Here is a 10,663-nt window from a genome sequence, read left to right as displayed (position 1 = left end):
AACAAAAAAAAAACCACACTCCTGGAGATCTACATATTTCTTCCACTAACATTCTCTCCTTTTTTCTGACCTTTATGGTCATTCCCTCTTCTGACACCCTTTGCTCTCTTCCTGCCTCTTTGACTGGTCTTCAAGCATTTCTTTTGGTAATCTTCCTACTCCCTATTTCTCTTGGTGTCCCTCGGGGGTCTGCGCTAAGCGAGCTCTTCTTCATTTTCTACACCTCTACGCTGATAGATCTGGAGGGGAGAAGTGTAACTGAGACCTCTCCTGTGCTTTAATCTAGCATCTTTTACTGTCTCTGTGATATATCAGTTTGGATGTCTTGTTATATCAACAGCTCAATGTGGCCAAAACCAAGCTCAATCTTTCTTCCTACAAAAAGAACAGGAGTACTTGTGGCACCTTAGAGACTAACAAATTTATTAGAGCATAAGCTTTCGTGGGCTACTGCCCACTTCTTCGGATGCAGTAGCCCACGAAAGCTTATGCTCTAATAAATTTGTTAGTCTCTAAGGTGCCACAAGTACTCCTGTTCTTTTTGTAGGAAGAAAGATTGAGCTTGGTTTTGGCCACATTGAGCTGTTGATATAACAAGACATCCAAACTGATATATCACAGAGACAGTAAAAGATGCTAGATTAAAGCACAGGAGAGGTCTCAGTTACACTTCTCCCCTCCAGATCTATCAGCGTAGAGGTGTAGAAAATGAAGAAGAGCTCGCTTAGCGCAGACCCCCGAGGGACACCAAGAGAAATAGGGAGTAGGAAGATTACCAAAAGAAATGCTTGAAGACCAGTCAAAGAGGCAGGAAGAGAGCAAAGGGTGTCAGAAGAGGGAATGACCATAAAGGTCAGAAAAAAGGAGAGAATGTTAGTGGAAGAAATATGTAGATCTCCAGGAGTGTGGTTTTTTTTTTGTTTTTTTTTTGTTTTGTTTTTTAAGAATTGGGGAGACCAGGCCATGTTTGTTTTACAGGGAGGAAGGAGCCACAGGAAAGGAAAAGTTAAAGATTAGGGAAGGAGTGAAAGTTAGAGAAAGACTGGTTAGTTGGGTGGGGGGGAACAAGGGGAGAAGTTGGAGGAGAAGAAAAAGCAAGGTCAGTGATGGGGATACGATGGCTAGAGTGAGGAACAGCTCTGTAAGGATATTAGGGATGGTGGCTGTTTTGTGAAACTTCTCTTTGATGAAGTTGGCAAATTCTTAGGACAAGGGCGAGAGAAGAGGGCTTGTGGAGGGAGTCAAAGGTGGCAGCCAGGCAGAAGGATTGTAGATTGGGCAGCCAGGCAGAAAGGTTGTGGACTCAGGGAACAGAGGTAAAATTGTTTAGGAGTGTAGATGACAGAGTTGAAAGGGAAAAACATGAATTTGTAGGGGAGGAAGCTTACGTGGTCCCCATACTTCCTCCAGAGACATTCAGCAGCACAAAAAAGGACTGGAATGTGAGCCAGGGATTGAGTTTGGAGCAATGGATAGTGGGTGGGGGAAAGGGTGGTGGAGAGAGTGGAGTTGAATCACACACAGTGTTGACAGTGGTGAGAGAAAGGAAGAGCAGATCAAGAATAGTGGGGAATTTCATGGATGTTGATAGACGGAAGTCATAGGAAAGACGGATGGACGTATGAGTGCTAGGAGTGTCACACTGGAGGAGATGAGATGTTGATCAGAGAGGAAATTGTGCACTAGGGAGCTCAGAGAGAGAACAATACCAAGGGAAGACAAGGTTCAAAGGGTGACCATCTTCATGTGTGAGAGAGTTGATTCAGGATTAGGACAAATGAGATGATGGGAATGAAGCAGGGGAGGCTACAGGGTTGACTGGATATCGCTGTGAGCTGGACTCTCCAACAGCAAAGGTAGGAGATGGAGATAGAGAGAGCGTGGTGTCAAAGTCAGAAAGGATGGCAGAAGGGGAAGAATCAAGGATGCTGGAGATAATGGCAACAAGGAAGAAGAGGAAATAGTCAGATGGGGTGAAATTCAAAGGAGGGAAGGGTTGGTTTGGAAATTGGGGGAGGGAGCCCAACTCTGCATGGGTGCTCTTCCTCTGTATTAGAGCATTGTCTGATTTTTATTTGTTTATTGACTTTAATTAAATCATCTGAGCTATCCAACATAAAAAAAAGTGTTTAATATATATATTGTACAAATCCTGTGAATGTTTTAGGCTATGTTATATTATATCTAAATATATCACTGATGGAATCCCACTCCTTTTTCACAAAATAAAATATGCCATGGTACAAGGTGCTATAAAATGCTGACACTTTCAAAAGTGGAGATATATGGAGATATTGCATTGTAACGGCAGTTTGAGCCTCCATAGTTAGGGTAACACCTGGAGCAACATATTTGAAGAATACGGAAAGGATGGTGCATAAAGCAGGGTTTGCCAGACTTCGTGATTCAAGGTTACATAAAAGAGATTTTAATAGGTTGGTAGAAATACATCAGGAAATGTCTTTCCTGTGATTTGTGTGTGAGTGCATATACAATTATTGGGATATTTGGGGCTGATGTTAAAAATAATATTCATATTAAAGTTTCCCTAAATATGCATTTTGGCACTCACTGTCTATAGACTGGATAATGTAAATTAAAAAAATTAAATTAATGGAGATATCCTATCTCCTAGAACTGGAAAGGACCTTGAAAGGTCATGGAGTCCAGCCTGCTGCCTTCACTATCAGGACCAAGTACTGATTTTGCCCCAGATCCCTAAGTGGCCCCCCCAAGGATTGAACTCACAACCCTGGGTTTAGCAGGCTAATGCTCAAGCCACTGAGCTACCCCCCCGGATAGTGAATGTAGATTCACTTAGTGCCACAAGTTAATATAATCATGAAAATCCCATCTGTTGGCTTGGGACTTTCCCAAGGCTCTAGTCATCTTTCATTAAGAAACAGCCTGATATGAGATGGTTAACGGTGTTGAGGTCTCAAAGCTGAGAATGGCATAGACATTAGTGGCTCAACTCTCGTATCACTGAATATGTTGAGAAGCTCAGGCACTCCAATCCACTCTGCAGTCGTCGGAGAAGGGAGGGAGCGTGAGTGTGACTGCAGCATGTGTAGACATACCCACGCTAGATTTAGCGAGCTTGTGTACCAGTAGTAGTGAAGCCGCAGCAGCACAAGCGTGCCCAGGACCCTGGGTAATGACTCGGGTAGATAGCCCACACTGAGCTCCCTGCTGCCCTGGCCTCACTGCTGTTGGTACATATGCTATCTAAATTCAGGTTAGCTTCATGTGTGAAAAGAACAGGAGTATCTGTGGCACCTTAGGCCTGGTCTACACTGGGAGGGGGGGATCAATCTAAGATACGCAACTTCAGCTACGAGAATAGCGTAGCTGAAGTCGACGTATCTTAGATCAAATTAAAATTATTTACTTCGCGTCCTCGCGGCGCAGGATCGACGGCCGCGGCTCCCCCGTCGACTTTGCTTCCAGCTCTCGCACTGCTGGAGTTCAGCAGTCGATGGGAGAGCGATCGGGGATCGATTTATCGTGTCTACACTACACATGATAAATTGATCCCCAATAGATCAATTGCTACCCGCGAATCCAGCGGGTGGTGTAGACGTACCCTTAGAGACTAACAAATTTATTTGAGCATAAGCTTTCGTGGGCTACAGCCCACTTCAAGATTAGGCCAAATGAGATGATGGGGATGAAGCAGAGGGCGGCTACAGGTTTGGCTGGATGTCGCTGTGAGCTCAACTCACCAACGGCAAACGTAGGAGATTGAGAAGTAAAGGAGAGAGAGGGAGTGTGGAGTCAGTCAGAAAGGACGGCAGAGGGGAAGAAGCAGGGATGCTGGAGATAATGGCAACAAGGAAGAAGAGGAGGAAATAGTCTGATGGGGTCTACATGAGATGCAGTTTCACCATAAATCAACAGTGCTGAATAATCAACAGGAGAATTAGGCTGTTGTGATACTAAAAAGAATGAGATTTTAAATCGGCTCAGCTCTTTTAAAATTTACAACAAATTTGGTTATCATGAGTTGTTAACATCCATTTTTCTCCTGGTGTGGAAAACAGTTTTCGGATTATGTTCAAATTTACCCTTGACATCAGATTTCGACTGCACTTGGGGGAGGGGAGGGATTGTTTTTTTTTCCCTACACTCTGTTGTTTGACAAGACTGGATAATAAATAGTCTCTTTTCTGTACAGAACTCATATATGAATTCTTTGGCAATGGACACTAATTGTACAAATCCCCTACAGTTTAATCTGGTGTAGCCTTCTTTAGAATTTAATAAACCTCTCTCTTAATAAAAGGTGTCCGAAGGGGCAATCATTTTGCTAGCACAGCTTGTAACTAATTGTTCATACCATCGTGGTGTGTGTGTGCGTGCATGTGTGTGCACACCAGAAGTACTGTGCAGTAATTTTAGAGAAGAAACATTTGGTTTAGTGCCTTAAGGGCAATGAATTACTATAGTTTTATAAAAAAAAATGCATTTACTTTCTAGTCACTACCAGCAATATGTCAGTTTCTGTGAAGATTGCATATTATTCGCCGTAGGAAGAGAAAAATCAACATAATGAAGCAGAACACAGTTGAGCTGAATATCTAAGGATGCTCTCCCCTCCCCTTTCCCCCACGGTTGCGAAGTGACTAAAGCTTTCTGGCACCACACGTCTTATGGATATCGCTCTATAAAGTGCACAAGTAAGAAATGTGTTGTCTGTAATCAGTCGTTGTTTATTCCAGCAGTGGAGTGAGTTGTGCTAAAAACAGTATTGTGAAATTAAAGTAAGTGAAGGAGATGTAGAACTAACTGGGTGTCAGCTGAATGTTACTGGCATTTCAGCCCATTCATCTCACCCAACAGCTTCATGTAGATGTGGATTATTCTGGGGAGAAGATTGAGCCTTCTGGGATTCTCCAGGGGAGGGCTTTGATGCTGGAGAAACAGTTGCACGTGATGACCCTCTGGGTTTGGCCTGAGAAGGACCAGAGCCATTCAGGTCATTCACCCCTGACTCTTCTTGGAGTCAGGGCCGGAGCATTTGAGCACCAGTGGTATTCATTAGGATGCTGCAGAGAGATCCACCAAAATTTATGAGCTGTGAAGTCTCTCTCTTTCATTACCTCAGACCCTCTCTTTTTAAGATGAACAGGTATTGGAAACCCACCAAGCACCCCTCTCTGGAGAAATAACAGAAAAGCATACTCTCATGGCAAGAGAAGCACAAAATGGTGGCAGGCAAGCTGAGGAGCTGGAAGATGGTGGAGAAATGCCTATTTCCACATTTTGACAGAGGTTCATATGACATCTTGTCAAAGAGGTGAATTATACAGCCATTTACAAAGCCACCTAACCACATTATTTGTGGGGCACAGTTGATGACAATCAACGTTCCTCATCACTCAGCCGGAGGGAGGGAAAACGGCAGCTCATCTTACAGTCTCGGGTGGAACTGTTCAAGTCCTCAAAAGATCTTACAACGTCCTCCAACAAAGAGAGGCAAACCTGAACTGCCTGATATTTTAATACTAAAATAGCGAACAGAGTTGCCTTCCCCTTCTTTATTTTTTCTTTTGAAGTTTGGGGGAAAATATAAGCTATCGTTTTACATCACAAAGGAGAACTAAAGCCAAACACCAAAAATGTATGGCGTTTACTTTGCAGTTCACCGCTGAGCATATTATGCCAATGTACTGCAGCTTATACAGTATGCAAAATCCAGTGTTCTGAAGTCTACTACAAACAGAGGAGTTAGAGGATTTCAGCGTTAATTATAAATTTCCTGCCATCTCTCCACCGCCTCTGAAATTACAAACTGTTGGTGTTATTTTTACATTGTTTTGTGTCTGAGATTCTCTTTTATGTTAGTATAAAAATAACAATGAAAAGGAAAACAATTCTCTTATGAAAATGTATGAGAGCTGGGAGCGTTAAGAAGCTCTGTTGTTTACTCAGTAGACCATAATGGCTTTAAAATATACCAGGTGTATATTTTATATTTTGGCCTTTGTACTTCCCATTCCTACCTATACCATTGCCTTGTCCTTCTTTGCCCCCTTTAAGGAAATCAGTGCCAATGCGCCCTAGCAGAAAGCAGTTTCTGTAGTCCTTAGGGCTCTCCAAAGTGCCTCAGCCCTTTCTGTACTCTTTGATCTTCTTTCTTCAAAAACCCCTTAGTACAGGGGTCAGCAACCTGCGGCTCCGGATCCACATGCAGCACTTTGGCTGCCCCCTTGTGGCTCTTTGGGTGCCCCCTTCCGGGCAACCGTTTTTTGAGGGGGTGCGAGGTGCAGGCTTTGGCTGGGAGAAGCTAGCTCTGCATGCCCCTTGGAGGAAGGGGAGCAGTGGTTCTCCGTACACTGCCTGCACCTGCAAGCACCACCCCCACAGCTCCCATTGGCCGGTTCCTGGCCAATGGGAGCTGTTAGGACGGTGCTGGGGACAGGAGCAGTGCATGGATCTGCTCCCCCCCCCACCAGGGACACGCAGAGACGTGCCAGCAGCCAGCCGCTTCTAGGAGCGGTGTGGGGCCAGAGCCCTGCTGCACCGCCAGCATGTGGTAAGTGCCTCCCAGCCAGAGCCTGCACCTTGCATCCCCTCCCGCACCCCAACCAACGCCCCAGGTCAGAACCCCTTCCTGCACCCAAACTCTCTCCGAGACCTGCACCCCCTCCTGCACCCCAATCCCCTGCCCCAGCCCGGAGCCCCTTCCTGTTTATATTCAAATTCAAATGGCAGAAGTCGCATTAAAAGTATTGGTAAGTAGTAATAACTTCAATATGTTCAATTATTATTAGTTGATAAATTCTAACTCTACAAGTAGCTCTGTGTGTGATGCGGCTCTCAAAATATTTTGGTCAAAGACAAAAACAAAAAAAATGGCTCCTCTTCTTTGAAAGGTTGCTTGCTCCTGCCTTAGTATACATTTTAGTAAACTCAATTAGACTCCTTCCTCTTGTAGAACAAGTAGTCTTGAGACCCAGCAGGCCAATCGACCCTTTGCTCTACTCTAAAAGCTAGTTGCTAGCTGGAACCAGCAGAATCCACACGAGGATTTTCAATGGAATTTCCCTTAGGGATGTGGTGGTCTTCTCTAAGCAAATAGATTGCAACACTCACATTTCTGGTATTCCCTGTTTCTAGATGTCACATTCTGCCATTTACCATGCCCACTTTCTTCCATCTTCTGACTGCTGGGAGTTTGAGAGTCCTCTTCTTTCTGCTTTCTCTCCCTCTTTCTTTTGACTTCTGGGAAATAAAGGGTCTCTACTTTTTCCTCTGGCCTTGAGGAAGTAGGCACACCTTCAGTCTTCTATGCATGGGGGTTATTCCTGTTGTTTCATGTGCCATGTGCTGGGTAGTAACATGAGAGGACTCCATGTTTGTATAACTAGATTGGCTCTTTATTAAGACAGTTTACAGAGATGTTGCAGCTTCAGCTAGCTTTCTAGCCATCTACACATGTTAACTGACTGCCTGGTGCCTCCTCCAAGATCTACCTTCCAAGTTCCATGCAGGTTGGTCCACACGGACTCTCCCTTCTTCCGAACCCCACCGTGTTGGATGCAAATAGCTTCTCCTCTGCCCTTCCCGCTTCTCAAACTCCAAGTCCATTTGCTTAGTAAACTAAGCTGGAAACAGTCCTCTGATTGGCAGTCCATATACTGGAACAAATTAATCCCTTTGGCATTGCATTGAAGCACAGAAAGAGCAACTGGAATGCCCATCAATGCTCACCTCCAGCAAGACATTCAGTGTGGGAGCAATGTATGAGGTCTCCTCAGCACAGTGTATGAACATGCATCTTCACACATACTAATACACATGTACGCAGACAGTACTGAATATAGTGGCCATTATTCTATATGGGAGTAGATATGCAGGCAGAAACAGAAAGCAGTCAGCAGTCTGAATACCCTCAGATAATGCAGGCATTTCTCCTAATGAAATCATGGAAATTCCCAAAGAGAGCTGGTGTGCATCCAAATTCAATGGGATGGTGATAAAATGCCAAGACAAATCTGTACATTATTATTCTTTGTTATGAGAATATAAAATCCAGGTGGAGAAGTGACTTCTTTATGTCTGCAGTCATTTTACAATGTTTGTATTAAATGAAGAAATTTGTGTCTAATTCAAAGTCACAATATCCTTTTTGTCAACATACAAGAAGACTATTTTCTTCACGCAACTGAAATATGATGGAGTGATTCTAGTGGCTGTTGAAGAGATATGCTGTCCTCATTAAAATTTTAAAAGATTGTAGAAATGAGTCTTAACTCTCAACTCAAGTAAAGGTACAACAAAGGTGATATAAAGAGAGAACACAGCTTTGGCATTTATACTGGCAAATTCCAAATCCATCATTCTCTTCCTCAGAAACCTGGGAAACCACTTATGCAGAGGAAAGACAGAAGCAGGCCAAGGACTGCTGAATGTATTGTGCTTCCTTTCTTGGAGACAAGCACACTGTGGACCAGGAACAGAGAAAATACAGACACTAGACTTAAAACTTGTTCCCCTTTTTAAAAAGGAATCGTTTCACATGCAGTAAAATACTGAAGTTTGTTTTGACTTTCAAAATGTTTTCTATCTTCTCAGTAAAAGTAAATACTTGGGGACACTTTTTTTGCACACAACTTTTATTTTATTTTTTAAACACAGCGTGGTTTATTGGTAACATTCAGCTCCTATATGATATAAGGTTCACATATGTTGGCTTACTTTAAGATAAAGCCATGGGGCTTTTGGGGAAGATGGGGTGTATCTTATCCTTACAGAGGAAGGATGGTCCATTGGCGAGGATGCTAGCCTGAGGGACTCAAATTCAATTTACTGCTCCCCCACCGACTTTCTGTGTGCCTTTGGGCAAGTCACTTAAGGTAAAAATTTCAAAAGTGCCAACTCTTTTGGTAGCTTACGCTCCTTAGGCCCATTTTCAAACGAGAATCAGAGTATGTCTGTGTTGCAATTAAACACCCGTGGCTAGCCCATGTCAGCTGGCTTGGGCTAATGGGCTGTTTAATTGCGGATAGATGTTCAGGCTGGAGCCTGGATTCTGGGACACTCCTTCCTTGCAGGGTCCCAGAGCCCAGTCTCCAACTCGAGCCCGAACATCTACACTGCAGTTGAACAGCCAATTAGCCCAAGCCCCCTGAGCCTGACTCAGTTGGCATGGGTCAACCCCAGTTTTTTAATTGCAGTATAGACATATCCTTAGAGACTTAGGAGCCTCAGTCTCATTGAAAGTCAATATATGTCATCTCCTAAGGGCCAGATTTTAAAGGAATTTAGGCACCTAAAGATGCAAATAAGCACGTAGTTGGGATTTCCAAAAGTGCCTTGGGGGTCTAACTTCTATCAAAATCATTTTGATCTTTTTTATTTTGTATTATATTTTAATAATTACAATAATACTGTGGGATACAAAATAAAAACATTGAAATGAAAAGGAATTTCAAAATGAAATATTGAAACATTCCAAAAACGTCAAAACAAAACATTTCAGCATTATCAGTTTTTTCCTTTTTGGCTCCAGAAAGAAATTTTGTCATAATCAACACAATTTTGCAAAGCATTTCAATTTAAACAGAACTGCATTTTCCATGGAAAATTGTTTCATCTAAGATTTTTCTGACCAGCTGTAGCCTCAGTTTCCCATCTGTAAAAGGGAACAATAGCCTACCTCACAGGGGGTTTGTGAAGGGAAATGCATTAAAGGTTGTGAGGTGATCAGATACTGTGGTAATGGGAGCCAGACAGGTACCTTAGATAGATAGCTGTATACTTTTTTGTAGCACAAGTACAGAGTAATCAATGTCTTATGTAGCCTATAGCGTCATACCCTGAGCTAAATTCTGCCTTCCGTTATACTAGTATACTTTCACTGGAACTGTATAAGCCCTATTTGAGGGAGAGCTGTTAGCAACCCCTATATTTAGGTTGTTTGAAACTTTCCATTAAAAAGTGATTTTTTTTTCATTTTATTTTATTTTTGGGAAACTCTCACTCCGCCATTGTTTGCAACAGCCCTTTGAAACTCAGTAGCATGAAAACCCTTGGGCTAGAGAAGTGCCTTTTATTTGTCCCATGGAATTACATTCAAGGTGAGCTGAGTTATAAGCTGTTAATTTCCTTTCCTGTTGCATTCCTCTGGAAAATTCTGGCGGTGCTATCAAAATAATAAGTAACGATGTATATTCTAAAGAGCCTGCCTTACAACACCACCAAAGCTGTCAGGGCCTCATTGTGCTAGGCATTGCACAATGGAGACCCTGACTGGACCCTTTCAAAGCTACTACCATACAAATAAATAATGCTACTATACACTTCCCCATTTGCCAATGAGCAAAAATCCAGTCTTTCTCAATAGCCAAGTGCATTAGTCAGCCCTCAAGCTTTGTAAAAGAGTTTGTGACCAAAGTATGTGTGAGGAAACCACTTCTCTCTTAGTTAGAAAACTATTCATTTCTCTGAAAATGTGACACTAGTGAAATACTAGTACACCTACACAGTGAGCGTGCTTGTTCTCGGTCTCTCTTCATAGGGTGTTTGAACAGTTTGATCATTATTTTCTGTTCCTTTTGAATTAATGTGGTACTGTAATGACAACCCAGAAGATGGAAGTCCTTTCTTCATCCACAGAACATGAATGGCACATTGATACTGCCATGGCAGGATTTCC

At 42.9% G+C, this 10,663-nt stretch overlaps 1 protein-coding gene across 3 annotated transcripts in view; it reads left to right on the top strand.

Annotated features, from left to right (window-relative positions):
• SPOCK1 (SPARC (osteonectin), cwcv and kazal like domains proteoglycan 1) overlaps positions 1 to 10,663 on the top strand; it is a 496,308-nt gene that overhangs the window by 314,922 nt on the left and 170,723 nt on the right. The gene's annotated exons all lie outside the window — the stretch shown is intronic.

This window comes from Trachemys scripta, chromosome 8, assembly GCF_013100865.1.
Source record: "Trachemys scripta elegans isolate TJP31775 chromosome 8, CAS_Tse_1.0, whole genome shotgun sequence".
Classification (NCBI taxonomy): domain Eukaryota; kingdom Metazoa; phylum Chordata; order Testudines; family Emydidae; genus Trachemys; species Trachemys scripta.
The sequence above is the reverse complement of the archived record's forward strand: the minus strand, read 5'-3'. Positions and strand labels throughout refer to the sequence as shown.